This window comes from Triticum aestivum, chromosome 2A, assembly GCF_018294505.1.
Source record: "Triticum aestivum cultivar Chinese Spring chromosome 2A, IWGSC CS RefSeq v2.1, whole genome shotgun sequence".
NCBI classification, from domain to species: domain Eukaryota; kingdom Viridiplantae; phylum Streptophyta; class Magnoliopsida; order Poales; family Poaceae; genus Triticum; species Triticum aestivum.
Window position 1 is genome coordinate 112,889,742 of NC_057797.1, and position 12,222 is coordinate 112,901,963.

Genomic DNA, 12,222 nt, shown 5'->3' on the forward strand with positions numbered 1-12,222 from the left:
CGGGAAGAAGGCCAGGGTAGTCGGCGGTGATGGCCACTTTTGTGCCGTCATAGCTTGTTTGGTAAACACTCCCTTCGCAAGCACCACAAATATATTCGGATCCTCTTCAAACCTAGGATCTAGCTCCCGGTTGTGGATCTCCGGCTGTGGGGCAGGACTATGAAGTCCTTCGGTGACCTTCCGCCAGTGCTGTCATAACAAACAGACTTGAAATTTATCAAAAGTAATCTGGAAGGGGAATGAGTGGAATAGAGGGGTCAAAGCTTACCCAACTGGGAGGATCATACATAGAATACCCATCTCTCCGCTTAATGCGAAGAAACTCATCTTCCTCCCCTTTAAATAGCTTGGCCAATATTTTGGCCAGAGCGGCGGGGGTATCCGGACCCTTCCAGCCATAGCAGGAGGCGTCATCCTCTCCATTGTAGTGCCACATGGGCAGCCCTCTGTATTGTAGCGGTTGAACCCCTCACACTATGGAGGTCGCCATTACCCGGATTATTGTGAGTCCGGAATGAGCGAGCATCTTTATCTTGCTCATAAGCTGGCAAACTTCTGCGCTGTCATCCTCTTCAAGACTCCGAGGACGCCAACTATGGCGTTTCTTTAACGGAACGCTCGCAAATTCAGGAAGACCCTTTCGAACTGGGTCAGGAAGCACAAATATAGAACCATTCGGAAGGCCATTCTTCAGGTGCTTTCCTTGGTGTGCCGGACAGATATCCAGTATCGGCGATACGCCATACTTCGGCTCCAACCACTTCAAATATTGACCCCTCGTGATTACGCGAGACAAGACAGAACAACTTCCTCCACAGCTCGAAATGAGCCTCGATACCCAGGAATAGTTTGCATAAAGCGACGTAACCCGCAATGTGCAGAATGGAGGCAGGGGTGAAGTTGTGCAGCTGGAGGCCATAGTATTCCAAAAGCCCTCGGAGGAGCGGATGAATGGGAAATCCAACGCCCTTAGCAGGTAGGGGACGAACATACTCGTTCTCCCCCGGATGGATTGGGGAAGTCCTCTGCCTGAATCTCACCGTTGAAGGAATCTAGCCCCGCTCGAACAAAAACTAGATCTGCGGGGGAAAAAAATCCCTGCGTCTGCAGCTTCGTCAATTAACTGTGGGACACCGAACATCTCTCCCACTGGCCTTTCTCTGGGCCGGAACGGGTGGAGGAGCTGGGGCACTAGCCATGCTGGAATGGTGTCTCCTAAGCAGTTTCCGGGGATTTCCTCTGCGTGGTGCCGAATGGATCTAGGATCCAATCCCCTTGTTAGAGTGTGAAGCAAAATGGAGCTCTCCCGTTCGTTTGGATTATGGACCGTTCGATCATTTTCCTGATGCGATTCCGGTCGTCGGGTCTCGGGCTCGGCTCACGTGAGACGTCGGATATTTACCAGATTGTTGCGAGTCGTTGGATAAAATTCCAATTGCAACAGAAGGTAAATATCGTGCCCCCACCGGGACATTTTGGTCATTTCGCGTAGGGGGGTATAAAATGCGGCCGCTCCCGTGGCGGATACCTAGCCGCCGCCTCTCTCCCGCACTTGCACAGCTCCTCGCCTCTTCCTCCCGTCCCCGCCTCCTGCCCACTCTACCGCCTCGGTCGCCGGCCGATTCCGGCCGCTCCGGTGTGCTCCGGCGCCACCCAACACACACAGGGCTGCTCCTCGACGAGCTTTACTAGCTTCACCGTGTTGATCTACTTTTCCTTGCCTCCTGCGGTCGCCCCCATCAATTTCCCCCACTAGGGTTTCGGTGGTGGAGGTAGATCTCGCCTCCGGTGGCCGCCTGCTCGTTGCCCCGTTTTCTCGATCCCCATGGATTCGTCCCTACAGGTGAGAAGATGTAGAGGGAGGATAGGAGGAGGTAGGCGCACTGGGACGGGGGGGTCTCGCCGGCGACTATAGGGCTGGCCGGCCGGAGTTGGATCGAGCTCCCGGCCCGCATCGCTTCCCCGTTGTCAGGCCGCATGCTGCTCCGCCCTTCCACCTCCCCTCCCATCGTTCCCCTCCCTAACCTAGGAGTGGGTGAGGAGGCTAAGCCGCTGGCCCTCGGCACCTCCTGTTCGACCACGCTGAGGAAGCACTTGACCTTCATCCTTGCGTCCGTGTGCCTCTGGGAAGAAGACCTGAGGTAAGGCACCTTCAAATTCTGTTTGTTTCATATATTGGAGATGCGGGTCAGCTGATTTGGGCAGGGTCCGTGCTGCCTAATTTGCTTTCCAGGTACAGATCTTCGGTCGTCTTCGACTATGCTCGGAGAGGTGTCACGGTCTGAGAGGATACAGTGGGATGGCTCCATCTGCTAGACTGATTTGTCTTTTGTTAACTCCTGCTCACAACTCCTTAGTTTGTTTTATATGTGTGCAGACAAATTAGTGGGCATGATTTATATGTGTGCATATGGACAAATTCGCTCGGAACAGAATGACCCCTCTCCTTCCCTTTTGTTTGGTTTCACTTTGTGCCATCATTTGATTGGTTGACGGGCACAAAAAGGAAGGGAGGACAGTGTGCTTCCTGCCTAAGTTAGTGTTATATATTTTTGTCTGAATTTTAGTTTACATGACACGACACCCAATGGCATATAGGATATTTTCAACTGTTTTTTGGGTCAAATGACAATTATAGTAATTAAAATGACCCCATTAGTAATATCTGTCATCTCTTTAATTCAGCCTTATAAATCAGGACCTGCGATAGATGGTGTGCGGTTTTTTATTTCAGAATATTGTTAGCCCAACATGCATGATATTCGTGCATTAGCCACATGTATGTTAGTCCCAGAATGAATTTTTTACTATGGATGGTACCACTTAAATATTTTGAACCACATCTAAATTTCACATTTGCTTCTCTGTATACATGACCCATGATGCACTTGATTTTCAAACTAATAGATTTGGAAACAATAATAGTTTTGGTTTGTTTTTATTCAACAGTAGTTGCATATCCTTAATTTCCAATATATTAATCCAACAATTACAGCATAGCCTAATAGACATTCTTATCTTTCACTCATTCTTTGGGACAGTCTGTTACTTCTCTCCAATTGCACATGCATGGTTTGATCTTGCGGTGCACGTGTAGTGTATTCATGCCTGGCTGTATAAACATAATTCATTAACGGATTGTTTATTTTCTGCCTGGGAATACTAACTGCTAGCATATACATTTATTTGCTGATTCTAACAAGATGCATCGCTATATCAATAATATAGTAAGCACCTCCTGAAGTTGTGAACTGTCCGGTGGTGCCCTTACATTGTTGCATGATTGACCCTGATGTCCTTCTCTTGCGGTAGATGTTGCGCCGCGGATTGGTCTCGATGGCGTGCAATATTTAGTTTTTAATTTCATTGTGAGTTTTTTCTATTTTCCTGGTTTTCCAATGCTCCTAAAATGTACTTCAAAATGAGCCTGCATGTATTAAGTATTCAGAGAGATGGGGTACTATGTAGACATTCATTGTGTTTGTTATGTACCTGGACACCTGGTTGCTTTAAAATCATTCTGCCAGGTATTGTTACTTTGAAATCCTTCTCTTAATAATCATTATGTTCGACAGGTGCATGAGCTTTCAGATCTAAGGTTCACCGGCACACAAGGTATATCCTAAGCCATTAATCGGTCCTACTCTACTGCAGATCCTTGCTATTGTTGTTCAGTGTCTTGCTTGCAATATGAATGGGTGCCTCTAGATAGGAACATATGTAGTTTCTTGATTTACTAACATGTGTGTGGATCCCAATGTGCATATTCTTGATGAGAACTATCATTTAACCCTATAGTGTCATGTGGCTTTATCAAAGTCGGGCCATTAATGGGTTTTTAACAAAATTCCATTTGACTTACAAATATATCTGCAGTGACATACTATTATTAGCAGTCATCTAAATACTCTACAGTTCCAGTGATAGATGAACTGGTCTATCAAATATGCATTGCTTTCTGTATTGCCTAGCCCCGCCTTATTACGTTGTTCTGTTATACTAGATGTTTATTCACCTGTTGTGATAGCATATCTGATTGTTTATATTGTTTGACATGTATTCCGTGCACAGAGTCACTTGGTTGTTTGATGCGTTCGTGCTCGTCAGCGGGACGGCGAAAGGCGCAACTCCGATGCGGTTCCTCGCCAGTTGGACGGCGTTCAAGCGCAACCCCGGCGCGCACTGAGTACTGCCTCGGCTACAACCTCCCTCGGTGAGCTCCATCTTCCTATGGGACATGGCCATGGCTATATTGATGTGGGGCTCGTCTAGTTGATGCTCTATGCCCTACTCATCCATCGGTTCCTACTTGAGCTATGTAGTTGTGGATCCATGCCATTTTAGAGTTTGCAGGCTGTTGTTCATGTTTAGTTGCTATCATGGGAGCTCATGTGATGCTCTGGTTTACATGTGGATGCCTTGGTCCTATAGCTATGTTCCTGGATTTGCTAGATTGATCGGTGGCGTTCGTGCTAGGGCGATGATGATTAATCGTGGCTGAAATAAGTGTAACTTTGAGCAATCATGGCACCTGTGCGTATCAGGTTGGATCCTCCCTCTTGTCTCTAGAATCCTTTTTGATCATGTGATACTTGTTGCTGTCCTTGGATGGTCATTCTTGTTGAGTGATAACCAGGGCAGCTCCACTGTATAAACAGATTGATCTGGTGATAAGAGATGACGGGGTAGGTTATATGATCAAGGAAAGGCGAATCTGAGCCCACTATGCAATGAACCATGAATCCTTTCTATTTGTATTTAAAGGTGTTGCTTATCCAAAAACAAGAACCGAAGCAGACCACAGGCACTCCCAGAGCTCAGGCCCTCTCGGCCGTCCGATCTATTTCTTGATGCGATTCAAGCCGTCGAATCTCGGGTTTGGCTCACGTGAGACATCGCATATTTACCAGATCGTTGTGAGCCGTTAGATAAAATTCCAATTGAAACAAAATGGAAATACCATGCCCCCATCAAGGCATTTGTGTCATTTCGTGTACCGGCTATAAAATGACCGCGGCTTCCTGCGATGAAAACCTAGCGGCCGCCTCCTCTCTCACTCGCTCCTGCAGCCGCCTCCCTCCCACACAGGTGGCTCCCACCAACCACGGCGGTAGTGGCCACGGAGGAGGGCAGCAGACCAGCGGCACCGGCGATGGCGTCCGTGGCAGCTATGCAATGAACCTTGAACCATTTTTATTTGTATTTAAAGGGGTTGCTTATTTATGCTCAAGTGGTGTTTGTGCTAGGGCGATGGTGATTACCTTGGCTGGAATTATTGTGCCTTTGAGCAATCAAGGCACCTGTGGGTATCAAGTTGGATCCTCCCTCTTGTCTCTAGAATCCTTTTTGATCCTGTGATACTTGTTGTTGTCCTTGGATGGTCATTCTTGTTGACTGATAACCAGGGCAGCTCTACTGTATAAAGAGATTGATCTGGTGATAAGAGATGATGGGGGTAGGTTATATGATCGAGGAAAGGTGAATCTGAGCCCACTATGCAATAAAACTACAGGTACCTCCCCTAATGTGTGTAGTATTGAAGGCAAAAAAGAACTTTTCATGTCTTGCTACTTTAAAATTCCAAAAAGGTTCACTCTTCCTTTGCTGGTTACTTAACCATGATTTTTTTTTGCTTTGGTTCTGGTTGAGATACTAAAGGTTGTTTATATATGAAAAGAACAAACACTTGTAGTTTTGTATGCCTCAACTGTTGCTTAGGATCCAGTGTTGTAGTGCTTTTCCTAATTACAAATAACTCTAATCAATAATAGTGGTTCTTTCCTTCTGATTTGAACTGAGAGAGAACCACTAATTCTTGATCTTAAGGTGACCCCATTTTTCTATGCCTCATGCTCATGCTGCTCTATGTTCCTTTTTAAAAATTCTTGCTAGCATTTTGGGTTGGTTTCTGCTCTATGTTCCCTTTTAGCATTTCTTTCCGTTGTTGCTGCACTCCCTTTTGGGCGTTCATTTCATGCCCAGGATCTTGCAAATTGTGCCTGTGCCGAGCTTGCTTTAGAGTACGTGTTGCGGAGATGTCGAGGACCTCAAGGTGAGACACGTTCGATTAAAGATGCAGGACTCCTCTCCCCATCAATCTCGCGCGGCTTCTGCTCACCATCCCTCTCTCTGACCGCTGCAGGTCACCGATGTTGTGGAGCTGGACGAGGTTTCTGGGCAGTTCATTGACCGCCTGTTCTTCCTGGAGAAGGTGAGCAATCATCATCGATCCATCAAGCTAGCTCTTCGTCATGCATGGAGATTGATTGCAGACAGTCCTTTTTCTGCTGGTTACAAATTCCAGGTGATTTACTCTGCCAGGCGGCAGCACTCGAAGCACACAGGATCCTGAACCTCAACAACAACCCCTACTTTTCTGGGCCCTAATGTAAGATCAATCACGCCTGTTACTTCAAGCTAGAGTGTACTCTGAAGTAATCTGAAGTCTGAAGATTTGATAGCTCTAGATCATCATCATGCATGTGGGTGCTGTGTTGATACATGCTCTGTGCATGCATATGTTGTTGTTCATTCTGAAACAGACCTGAACTTAACTTTGAGTCAACTTCGTCCATGGCAGGTTGCAACGGCCGTGACGGCGTCGAGGCTCGGGCGTGTGGCCGTCGACGTGGAGCAGTTAGAGGAGGAGCGACTACTACCCCAACGGCAGCCTCTTCTCCCTTGTCCACGGTAAGTGCCCCTTCTCCATTGCTGGTTGCTTTGCTCCTTTTATGTTGCTGTACACTGGAATGAAATGTATGCACTGAAATGAAATGAATATACTCCAATTTGAAAAGGAGTATATAGGTGTTGAGCCGTGCCATGAATAATAATGCAATAATCCTCTGTTCTCTTTTTCTTTTGCTATCCATCACTGCATTACTATTCATGCCACCATCCTCTACTCGGGAGACACTCTGTTTCGGATGCTCTGTTTTTATTATTGTTCCTTCTGGTTTCTGCTGCTGTACTCAGCCCAAATATGCTGTGGGTGTGTGTGTGTCTATATATATATATATATATATATTCTTTGTACTTCCCTTGATTATTTTAGTGAGTGGAGTTGTGATCTGTAATGCCAATTTTGCATTTCTTTTGTTAGCGGAATCGTGGTCTGTAATGCCAATAGGCAAGGAATCTTTTTGTTTTATGCATCAATGTGTCGGTACCATGTATTTGATTTTGTCTTGGTACACACATGACTTGATCATGTGAATGATCAATGCCAGTCACATTATGGTAGTTCTTTTACAAGCAACAGAATTTAACTAATCCCTCCTACTGTATAGAGGCTGCCTCAACATATTCCCTCTTTAGTTTCCAGTCTCCTATTGTTACGGTTTAATTTCCTTGGAGTTTCTTTGTGATAGTCTAACGGGCAGTCATTGTTTCTTTATGCATGAAAGCACAAATTGTGTAGGAAATAAAATGCATGTATGTTCTATTTACTCTCTTTCCCCACCTCTGATATGTCCACCAAACTGTTGGGTTCACTTGAAGGCAAGGATGTTATTAATTTACTCTTGCAGGAATTTTTATAGAAAATATATAGTTTTACTTAATGACGAGGGCTCACCCTCGGATTTCTGTTATCATAAATCAGTGTCCTATAGGAGATAGAAAGTACTCCCTCCATCCGAAAATACTTGTCATCAAAATGGATAAAAAGGGATGTATGTAAAACTAAAATACGTCTAGATACATCCCCTTTTGTTCATTTTGATGACAAGTATTTCCGGACGGAGGAAGTATATAGCATTTTTTTTAGTTTTCGCGATGTTTGTGTCTTTCATGTTCAGTTGGTCTATTAGTGCAGTGCTTATTGAACTTCTTTTGGAAAGGAGGCCAGTAAGAAGATGTCACCATGCATCTCAGTGCCACTAATTTTTTGCTTGGGTACACTATTTTTGCCTGTAACAATCTGAATAATAATTTGAATTTGTCTAATTTAACATTCAGTATACAGAGTGTTTTATGTTTTTCACCACCGAAATCCATGGTACTAAGTAATTTACTTAATCTATTAACATCTGACATACTTCATACATTAGGCAAATGCAACCTATGCCTCAGCTAATTGATATATTAAACCTCCCTACCATATTCAGAACTGGCATGATGCAGAACTCGCATGGTGTACCCTGTTTCTGGATGACTATTGATGTTTCTGGATGATTTGCAGTTCGGTTGGTGCCGTGGCGGAGGGTTGTCTTGTGGTTTGACCGGAGAGGGAGCACACCAAAGAAGCGATCTCGTCCCCATTGGTCAGGTACCCTTCGCCTTTCTCTCGTTCGACCTCTCCAAGAAAGTTATATAGGTAGAGTAAGCTAATTGTGTTTTCCGGGTGTTGTATAGGATACTACGGTTAAAGATTGTTCTCATTTATATTGATGTTGCTGATTATCAAATCAATGGCTGTTATCTAGAGTGCTTCTCCTTCAGATTTGACGTACTATGTCTTCCAGCTTATACTATATATGATGTCTTTCCATGGTTTTAACTAATTATGGATATGTATCTAATTATGTTATTTTGGCATCAACAAATTACTCACCTAGCATTTATTCTGCTACATGGAAACAATCGGTGCCTATTTCTTTTTGATCTGAACTCAGATATAATTCTGCTATATGTAAACAATCATTGGTTCTTTCTTTTCTATCTAAACTGAGAAATAACTCTAATCAGTTGTTGTTTTATTTACTGTCCAAGTATCATTCTTACCTAAAACTTGTGCCAAAACTGGTTTTTCTTTCATATGTGCCATAGATTATCCAACCCCATCTGCTTCTGTACTCCCTCCGGTCCTTTTTACTCTGCACATTGGTTTTGCCAAAAGTCAAACTTTGCTAAGTTTGACCAAATTTATATTAAAAATTATTAACATCTATAATATCTAATAAATATAATATGAAAATATATTACAAGATGAATCTAAAGATATTGGTGTTGTTATGTGAATGTTTATAATTTTTTATATAAACTTGGTCAAAGTTGAATGGGATTGACTTCGGACAAACCTAATATGCAGAGTAAAAAGGACCGGAGGGAGTACAATTTTGTTGACTTATCTGGCATTTTTTCGGCCGTGTGGAACCAGCACATCTACATGCGAATCTCCAGGCTATGGTACCAGTGGGGTGGCTTCGATGATGGCCCTATCAAGAGTATACATGTGCTCTTCTATAGGGAAATCATGCCAACAAGATGGTGCCTAATGAGGTCATAGACATGTTTGTGGACACTTTGCATGAGAGAAATTTATACAAGTGTGCCAGGATCCATGTGAGGTTCCCTGTAACAATTCTGAGGGCAGTGGAAGGCACGGATACGTTATGGTTCACTAGATCAACAATTGTCCATCACCTTGAGGGTGTTCCATTTGGTCATGTCTGTTAACATGCTTAGTTGCTTCTTCTTTATTATGTTAATGCTCCAATAACTTTCTCATAGTATATCACTTTTGTTATTAACCATCGTATTGAATGGCTGCGCTTTTGATTTCGAGCTTCCTGTCGAGCGACTTTTTTTAATCTAATGAACGAACTGAGATTGATTATGCCTTATAGTTTCATGTTGGTACTGAGTGGTATTATTCCGCGCTTCTATCACGTTTGAATGTTTCTCTTTCACTGTATTGTTACAATATATGAATACATATGATATACACGTATTGCTACTGGCTAAGCATTCCCTACTTGACCAAAAACGTTTGGACCGGCACCTCTGATCGTTTCCTTGATTGTGTTCTGGCCGTTGGATCTCGGGCTTGGTCGCTCTCGGCTGTCGGATATTTACCCGATCGTCTCCAACCGTCACTTTTGCTATCTAATAACTTAATTATTTGTACCTACTTAATGAGGATGTCTTGGTTTACTTTTGAAACCAAGTATATATTTCTCCTTTGTTATAAACTTCAAAATCAACTTTTCTATGAGCAGGCCGGGACAAAACATTGAGCCAGGCATTGTGCTCTCTTTTGGTAGACACGTCATGTAATAACGAATCACGTTGACCTCTGTCTAAATGCATGGAAATTGGTACTGAATTATTTGAATTCCTGTCTAGGATTCAGGATTCAGTTTGTACTTTATTTACCTATAATATGGTATGTAATGACAAGGAAGTTGATGACATTTTATAGTTGTCTGAACCAATTGCTATGTATGAAATATGTATAGCTTGCTTTTGGACAAAAGTTTTGTTGCTTGCTCGATCAATTGCTATGTACTGAATGTGTATGTATCGATGCAATACTTCTAATCTAAACTTGATATATTAGATTGATAAACACAACTTCATTACGCTATTTTTTATATTTACAATGCTTCAACGATTGTATTACCGGGTTGAATATGACTAACCCGGCAGCAACGGCAAGCCGCACTCCCTACATAGTCTCTTTAATAGGTGCTTTTCCTTGCATGGACCGGGTGTTATTTGCAAAAATACCATGACCTTCCACATTCGCTTGACACGTGGAAGGCGAAGTTATTTAACGCGCAGAAGCCGAGGGGAGCGACATTGAACCGATGGCCGAATACATCACTTGGAGATCATTAAAGGAGGAACATGCCTTGCAATGCCGAAGACAATTTGTGTGCCGAACACCTCGCTATTGAAGACTGGTTTGGGGGCTACTGAGGGAGTCCTGGACTAAGGGGTCCTCGTGCGTCCGGCCTGTTATCCATGGGCCGGACTGATGGACTGTGAAGACATGAAGGCCGAAGACTGTACCTGTGCCCGGATTGTACTCTCCTGGGCGTGGAAGGCAAGTTTGGCGACCGACTATGAAGATTCCTTCTTATGTAATCGACTCTATGTAACCCTAGATTCCCTCCCCGGTGTCTATATAAACCAGATGGGTTAGTCCAGAAAGGATATACTCATTATCATAGTCATACATGCTAGGCTTTTAGGGTTTAGTCATCATGATCTCGTGGTAGATCAACTCTAGTAATACTCATATTCATCAAGATCAATCAAGCAGAAAGTAGGGTATTACCTCCATAGAAAGGGCCCGAACCTGGATAAACATCGTGTCCCCCGTCTCCTGTTACCATCGATCCTAGACGCACAGTTCGGGACCCCCTATCCGAGATCCGCCGGTTTTGACACCGACATGGTGCTTCCGGGCGGCAAGGTCCCTGTCCTCACAACAGTAGTGGGCAATGGTGGTGGTCGGGACATCACTGCCCCGACGGAGAGATCGAATCGGCGCCGAAGATCACGGTTGTGGCGTCATGCGAGCTCACCCGGGCTTAGGCCAAGGGCTATGGTCGGGGCTTTCTTGGCAGCGGGCGTAGACAGTCACTGGGTCGTGTCCCTCCCAGTCCACTGGGACTGGTTGGGGGCACATGTGTAGTCGCCTCCAACGTGGAGGTGTTTATCTAGCCTCAATGGTTGATGTCGGGTTAGGGGTGGATTGAGGTGCATCTGCTCTTTCTACCTTAGCTGGCGCTCTACGATGTAGGTGATTGAGTCTTGGAACTTGGATGCCGGGGCGGCGGCCCCGGATGACGGTCCGCATGTTGGCTCTTAGACAGGAACCATGGCAACGGTGGTGGTGATGCCTCTTTGTTGTGTGGGTGGCGAGGGGTGTAGCGGCGGATGGCTCAGCTTAGCTCTTTGTCATTGGCAAGGGCGATGTCCAGATCTGGATTTGGAGGCTTTTGCTCATCACGGTTGTCATGGGTGGCTCGTGCTGGCACGGATGGACTGCCGAGCGAAAGCTTTGCGCTTTGACACCGACAGCGGTGACATTCACGGGTGTCGTCCTCCTTTTGAGAACATCGTTGCGGTCTTCTTTCCGTGCGAGGGTTCTGAGTGAAGACCCATTATCCGTCTCAGACTCGGCAGCGACGACACTTAGCACCGTTTCCCCTCCTGATGTCAATGGAATTTTTTCAGGAATTTTTCTCGAGTGCTTGTCTTGAACTCCGAAAAGTTCTCTAGGATGCATTGCCTCGAGTTTGAGCTCCAGAGCTCTCCCATGTTGTTGCCGGCAAAGGATAAACTTTTTTTTTGCGGGTTGGCAAAGGATAAATTTGGCTGCTCGGTAAGCATTCGAGCTCTTGGATGTTAATTGTACACGCTCACACTCACCAATCTCATGATTTCCAGCTATTTATTGGTCTCTAGTTGAGCTCATGGTCACCGTGTCACGTGTCCACTATGGGCAGCAAGCTCATCTGCACGAGGGTGCAGTTCGATGCCAGATCC

The 12,222-nt window shown here is 44.8% G+C and overlaps 1 long non-coding RNA gene across 11 annotated transcripts; it reads left to right on the forward strand.

Annotated features, from left to right (window-relative positions):
- The first annotated feature begins 1,536 nt into the window (after positions 1-1,536).
- On the forward strand, positions 1,537-9,513 carry LOC123187875 (uncharacterized). 11 transcript variants are annotated; one of them, XR_006494187.1, is made up of 10 exons: positions 1,537-2,141; positions 2,234-2,324; positions 3,576-3,615; positions 4,072-4,213; positions 5,406-6,052; positions 6,143-6,211; positions 6,305-6,388; positions 6,581-6,690; positions 8,183-8,269; positions 9,101-9,513. It is a non-coding gene; the product is annotated as an uncharacterized lncRNA (long non-coding RNA). The 11 variants fall into 11 exon arrangements; XR_006494182.1 differs by having other exon boundaries at positions 2,234-3,615; positions 4,072-5,512; positions 5,983-6,052; XR_006494181.1 differs by having other exon boundaries at positions 2,234-3,615; positions 5,247-6,052.
- The last annotated feature ends 2,709 nt before the right edge of the window (positions 9,514-12,222 follow it).